This window comes from Penaeus vannamei, chromosome 6, assembly GCF_042767895.1.
Source record: "Penaeus vannamei isolate JL-2024 chromosome 6, ASM4276789v1, whole genome shotgun sequence".
Lineage (NCBI taxonomy): Eukaryota > Metazoa > Arthropoda > Malacostraca > Decapoda > Penaeidae > Penaeus > Penaeus vannamei.
In genome coordinates, this window is record NC_091554.1 from 19,165,854 (window position 1) to 19,173,353 (window position 7,500).

Here is a 7,500-nt window from a genome sequence, read left to right on the forward strand (position 1 = left end):
TTGCAAGATGTCTAAAGCCCTAAATCATTTTCATTGCCTTTGCTTGTGCTCTTTTATGGCTATTACTTAAATTTTAAAGTCTTTACATGGCTTCTCTCCTGCTGTCACTTCAAGTTAGTTAAAATTTGTGTACCATCTACAGTTTCTCAATAGTTTCTGGGAATCATTTACACATAGAAATGATAACAGTTGTTCTTACACAAAGTCTGGTGATATCAGCACATCTGTTAGGTACACATGAAATTATTTCAATTGAACAAATTCTCATTTATTCCATATACTTTCAGTTTAGGCAACAGTCTATTTACTTTCCTCATTTTATTTTGTCTGATTATTTATATTCTACCTTTTATCCATGGTACTGATCGTTAAGTGTTTCAGTTTCTGAATTATCAGGAAACATCTTTTCCCCCCTCTTTATTCCACTCATGTATCATAAACATTCCTATTCTGTTTATTGTCAGAATTTATTTCTGTTTTCTTGATTGTTTGTTCAAAATCCTTTCTTTTTTGGTTCATCTTGTTTTTCTACACAACATTTTCAACTGATATGTGCACATCTCTGATATTAACAATTCATGTGCTAGTAGGTGGCACAAACTCTGCCAGTTAAGTTTTGCAATTTTCAGACTAGCTTACCTCGCTGTACATACTATATATTTGAAAATTTATAAGGAAAATCATATAAAGAAACCAGTACAACAGTACTCTATTCCTTATCATGAGGCACCTTAAGATGGACCATAATGATCTTGTTGCTGAAACCTGACCTTGTCTGACAGATTTTAGGTACACTTGAACATGGACTGGAAATGTATATGAGATCTTGTAATTTCTTGCACAGTTAATTGAAGTTTTGAATTTTTGTGGGTCAGGAGAAGATATTGTCATCATTTTGTCCCTAACAAAAAGGTGGCAGTGTAACATAGACATGATCCACCCCCACACCTTTCTGCAACATGTATGCTACTTGGATAGTACTTAAGGATATATAGATAAGGTAGTGTATTATTGTCTTATTCATGACTAGATTAAAAGTGAAATTTATTCAGCTTCATTTATATATATTGATACAAATAAAGGAATTGCATTTATTGAACAAAAAAATAAAAGGAGAATATTTAACCAGCTTGTCTTATGTTTTATAGTATTGTCATTTGAATGGTAAGTAATGGCTGTAACATGACAAATTTTGTATTTCATTGTGGGTCCAGAAATTAAAAAACATCTTTTGTGAATATAACTAGCATGGCTAAGAGATGTAGATGATATATTTGATTGAATTTAAGTATGGAATACCTTACTGAACTTTAGCTCTCAATGAAAATGAGCAGTGTGGTAAGTAATAAAGTGTGAGAATGATAGTTTATCAAATTAATAAAATCTGAATTTTGTGCTATTTTACCAACTGCTGCTAATAGTGGAGAGACGATTTGTATCTCTTTAGAATCAGAAAAAAGGGTATTGATCTACAGATATTTCTAATTGATTATAATATATATTTATATATTTAGACCCCCCAATCCCTTGTCCGTTGTTGCTGTGGGGGGGCTTAGGAGACAGAGACTGAGATCCAATGTGGGAGATCTCCCCTGACTTGGATCTCAGCCCTTGCCTCAACTAATTTTACACGGTCTTTTTCTCCTTCTTCTTTCTCTCTCTTATCTGCCCCAACCCTTCCCCTATCAACTCCTAAGATGTAGGAACCGTGTTGAAAGGATGAAAGGCTGACCCCGTGCCAGTCATGAATGGCCTCAGGGAGCCATGGGCACGATATTCCTCGATAAATCATTTAGCCCTTACCCCTTACAGGGATTCTGAGGGGTGGACCGTTTACCTTCCCCACATAAAACCAGGCTTTCCATGGCCAGTAATGAAGATTTTGTACCCTTATTAGGGGCATTAAGGCTTGCCCCTTTATCAAACAGCCTCTCTGAATCTGAATCCTCTAGTTTACCGACCCCTGACTCCCCTTTGACTACGGCTCAGAACACTACTATTACACCTCCCTCCTCTATACATACTACCAACCTAACCCATCCTGAATCATCTACCCAGATACTAACTCAACCCTTAGAAGATATCCCATCCTCACTCCCAACATTATCCTATGGCAATGGATTGGTATCCGCCATGGACTGGTGTCAATTATCTCTTTAAGGTGCTTTTGGGTGTGGGTGTGAGTGCCCACAGGTATGGCTGGTGTACTGGAGATCGACGGGGAGAGCCGGGGCGGCTCCCCCGACGGCTAAGGCCTGGGTAGGCCTTGTTGCTGCTGCGCTGTGTCTTGCTCTGCTGGAGGATCGTGAGTGCCCAATTCGGCCCGGGTGCCGGAGCTTAAGTGGGTCTGAGCTGTGCCAGCTACCCAGGAACAAGGGGAGCCTGCTGTCCAATGGGCAAGCCGTGAGACGTCCGTGGTCAACCAATCAGGTCTCACTATGCGTCTTCGAGATGCTGCTGATGGTGAGGGCGAGAGGACAGGCTGTGGACCTGGACCCAACCTGGGGGAAGTATGCCGTGCTACAGGTTGCGGGGGTCAGCTACAATCCAGCCCACTTCCTGAACAATCATCTTCACATTATACCCAAACCTCTCTTATCACAACTCTTCAACCATATGGCCCACACCTCCATAATAAAACCTCACCTCATACCACTCCCTCCTCCTCCTGCCCTCGCCCCTCTACAATTCCCACTTCCTCAAGCTTTTTGAATAATCTGTTTAAACCAGCCAAATGGGACCAATACTTTATAGTCCCCCCAACAGCCCCTCACTCAGATAACACCCTACTCTTTCACAAATGCCTCCAAAAACAAGTTGGCAAATTTTTTTCTGTAGTTGTCCTGATCACTCACGGTTAATCACAGTTACATCTGAGGCTCAAGCTAAAGCACTATCTACCCTGGTTAACCTCACTGGCAAACCTATACCCGTTCTACCTCACCCTTCCCTTAATACATGTACTGGAACTGTTTCCCTCTCATCAGTTGATTGCCCTGTCTATGAAAAGGACTGGACAGACTGTGAAAATGACCTGCTTGGTTGCCTCACTGAATATGATGCTGAATCAGTACAGTGCTACTCTATTCCCCCCAGAGGCAATCGTAAGTCCAGCATCAATATTGCCAAGATTACCTTTCGTAGACACGACCTTCCCCATAAGGTCTATATAGGAGGGGTTTCTTGCCATGTAAGACCATATCAACCCCCACCCCGCCAATGCCAGAAATGCTGGCGTTTTGGCCACCCTGCAAAGCACTGTCGGTCTACAACCCGCTGCCCACTATGTGCGCAACCTGGTCATGAGCGTACAAACTGCCCTGCACAATCACATACATGTGCAAATTGTGGCGGACCTCATAATGTATTCTATAGAGGCTGCACAGCCTACAAATTTGAGAGTGAAGTAGCAAATCTCAGATTCAAACTAGGACTCACTCTACGAGAAGCCAGACAAGAAGCACGACGAAGAGGTTTTTCAATCACAACGTACTCCAGTACCTTACATCAGTCCACTCCCATCCATACTACCCAAGTGGTCTATACATCTACAGCACCACTTTCCCCTGCTCCTCAACTTCCCATCTCTAATTCTCATATCCCCCAATCAAATCCTTTTTCCATCCTAAATCCAGATACTCCAATATCCACAACTCCCATGTCTCTCCCTATCTCACGCTTTGCCAGTCGCATCAGACAACCCAAACGCCCCATCCCATCCTCTCCTATCAGATCCCATCCCACACCTACACCCTCAAATTCTCAGATACCGATCTTCTCTTCACATCCTTCTTTTCCCAAACCTCTCCACCCAAATCCCCCCCAGAAACTCTTGAGGACATAAGAAACTTTCTACGTATAACACGAGAGAAAGTTCCTCCTTCTCAACCATCCATCAATTTCTCGACCCAGATTCCAGCTGCATTCACAGTGACTGCCGAAATCCATCCTCCCCCTCCTGACATCCCCCCTACCCCTCTTCCTCCCACACCTTCCCAACACACCCTATCCACTCCACCACCCGTACCTAAACCAAAAACCCTTCCTTCCCTACTATCCCTACCACTCCCTCCTGGATACACACGTGAATCCCTTCTAGCACAATGTCCTTCCCCAGATCCCACCTTTCTTGATGATCCTCCAGATTCTGTACCTTCACCTTTTCCCCCTGACCCCCCTTCCCATGAGGATTCTCTTGATACTACACTACCACCTCCATCCCCTGATCCCATACCTCAACCCCTAGATACCCCTCCTCTTACCTATCAGACACACATTGCCACCCATAATAGTTAAAGAATGATCCACAATGGCTCTACTGCAGTGGAACGTTAGAGGCTTTTGCTCACACAGACCTGATCTCCGCCATCTTTTCTCTTACAATCCATCTATCGTCTGCCGCCAAGAAACCTTCCTCACACATCCTCCAGTACCAATTCCCAACTACCATTTTGTGTCACTCCCTTATTCTATATTTGCTTCTTCCATACTTGTTCATCATAAAACACTATATATCATACCTCCTTTACAAACCACTATACCTTGCACAGTTATCTGGATCCGCTGGATCACAATCATTTCAGTCTACTTCTCTCCTTCCCTCCCTATTGACTTCCTAGAATTTGAGACCTTACTTTCCCAACTCCAACCACCTTTCCTAATAGCTGGAGACTTCAACTGTCGTCATACTCTTTGGGGTGAATATTATCAATACAAGGGGTAGCTCCTTAGAACAATTTCTAGCTAAAACTGACCTTATCCTCCTAAACTCCAACAGTCCCACCCATTTTGACCTACGCACTCAATCTTTTTCATGCCTAGATCTCTCTTTTTGCTCTCCTGTCCTTCATATAGACTTCCACTGGTCTGTCCTAAACAATTTTCACTTTAGTGATCACTTCCCAATTCTTCTTTCTTCAATATCCTATATCCCGCTCCCAAATCCCCCTCGCTGGTGCTTTGACAGAGCAGACTGGAATACCTTTACCTCTATCTACTCTTGAACTTCCCCCATCATCATTCTCTACCACATCAGAAATGCTCCAAAACTTCACAACTAACGTTCTAAATACAGCCTATATAACCATCCCTCAAACATTCCGACCTTACACCTCAAAATGTGTTCCATGGTGGAACCTTGAATGTACGAAAGCGCTTTGTCTGAAGCGCACAGCTTGGAATAGCTACCAACACAAAAGAGGCACCCCCACTCAACTAACAGCCTTCATATCCTTTAAAAAGGCATCAGCCCATCTTCACCGTACAATTCGTAACTCCATGACAAACAGCTGGCAAAACTATGTATCCTCCAAACCAATCTCTGCAGTCTGGCGACGGATCCATAAGTTATCCGGAAAACATCCTCCTCATCCTGCCCCCTTCCTCCATATTCATAATAACCTCATCTCTGACCCTCTTCAAGTAGCTACTGAACTTGGTGCCTTTTTTAGCCAAGTCAGTAGTGGCTCTCATCTTTCTCCTCATTTCTCTTCCTTAAAATCAGACAAAGAGCGCACTCCTTTCTCCTTCTCCCTATCATCTACAGAACTTTATAATGCACCCTTTTCTTCTTCTGAGATCTATAATGCACTTCAGTCATGCCGCAACACCCATGAAGGACCAGACGGTATTCATTACCGTATGCTAAGACACCTTTCTCCTACTTCCTTATCCTTCCTTCTTTCAATACCCAATAACATATGGACGACTGGAAACTTTCCTCCCCACTGGAGAGAAGCTATAGTACTACCTTTCTTGAAACCTAACAAAACAGGTACTCTTCCCCAAGACTACCGCCCCATAGCCCTAACAAGCTGCCTACATAAATTAATGGAACGAATGACAAATTTCTGATTAATGTGGTACCTAGAATACCACCAAAACATATCACCAAACCAATTCGTATTTCGTCGAGGCAAAAGCACAGCTAACCCACTAGCCTATGCAGAAACACTAATCACGTCAGTATTTGCATGCTGCGAGTCAATAGTAGCTGTCTTTTTCGATCTTGAAAAAGCATATGATACTACTTGGCGGCACCATATACTACAACAGCTATGTTTACACGGAATATGTGGAAACATGGGTGTTTTTCTAAAATCATTCCTCTCTGACCGCACCTTCCGTATCAGATTTGCCTCTTCCACTTCCCCCTCCTTTCCTCAATTTGAAGGTGTCCCACAAGGCAGTGTACTGAGCACCACATTGTTCCTTAGAGCTGTAAATGGATTAATATCCGCTTTACCACCAAAAATCCGTTCATCACTGTATGTAGTTGATATAGCCATCTTCGCCTCCGACCGTTCCATAAAAGTTCTCCATCCACTTATCCAGTCGTCAACAACATCAATCTCTTCCTGGGCTACCAACCATGGCTTTCGTGTCTCTACCTCTAAAACCTTCTCCATCCTTTTCTCTCGTTCACGTATAGGCTCCCAACCTCCACTCCTTTATGATACCCCCATCCAATCCCGATCTTCCGGCAAGTTTCTTGGAGTTATTTTCGACTCCAAGTTATCTTGGTGGGATCATATCCTTTCTATTAATGAAAAAGCTCGCCATCGCCTCCGACTACTACAAACCCTCTCCCATCTATCCTGGGGATCAGACCGCAAAACACTCCTTCATCTCCATATTACTCTAATCCTCTCCACCCTTGACTATAGTTGCCATATATATTCTTTTGCCTCTGCCTCTCTTCTCTCTCTCCTTGATCCTATCTACTATTGCAGTCTCCGCTTAGCACTAGGAGCTTTCAGATCCTCTCCAATTGAAAGCCTATACGTTGAATCAGGACTACCATCCCTCTCTAGACACCGCACTCTTCTGTCCCTAAGAAACTATGCTCGCTTCCACCAATTTTCACTCTCCAAACTAACTGTCCCTCAACCTCTTCTTCGCATCTTATCTTCCTCTCCACGACTACCTGTCCCTTTCCCTGTTCGTATGGACGCTCTTCTCTCCCATTCATCCTTTCCTCATCTCCGAATTCTTCCTCTTTCTACCCAAACTTTCCCTCCCTAGCTAGTACCAGTCTCTTGTAATTGCTCTTCTATTTTCCCTGATCTACCTAAGTCAAACATTCCACTTTCTATCCTTCTCACACATTTCCTTGCTCATATCTCGTCACTCCTCTAGTACTCATATCTATACTGATGGGTCTAAATCCAACTCAGGTGCTGGTTTTGCTATAGTCTTTCCCTCTGAGACATACAGCTTTCCTCTTCCACCTGAATCAAGCGTCCTTATAACAGAACTATATGCTATCCTCTTTGCTCTACAACGCATATCTTCCATCTCTTCCTCATCCTTCACCATCTTCACTGACTCGTGTAACTCAATATCATTCATACAATCCATACACCCTACCAATCCTATAGCCCATAAAATACACGACCAGCTATTCTATCTGTCTACATGACAGAAAACAGTGAATTTTTGCTGGATACCCAGCCATGTTGGAATTCCCGGCAACGAAAAAGCAGATAACTTAGCATGATC

At 43.1% G+C, this 7,500-nt stretch overlaps 1 protein-coding gene across 6 annotated transcripts in view; it reads left to right on the forward strand.

The window, feature by feature from the left end:
* Positions 1-7,500, forward strand: part of LOC113806765 (ubiquitin-conjugating enzyme E2 T) — a 50,835-nt gene that overhangs the window by 16,283 nt on the left and 27,052 nt on the right. The window lies entirely within an intron of this gene.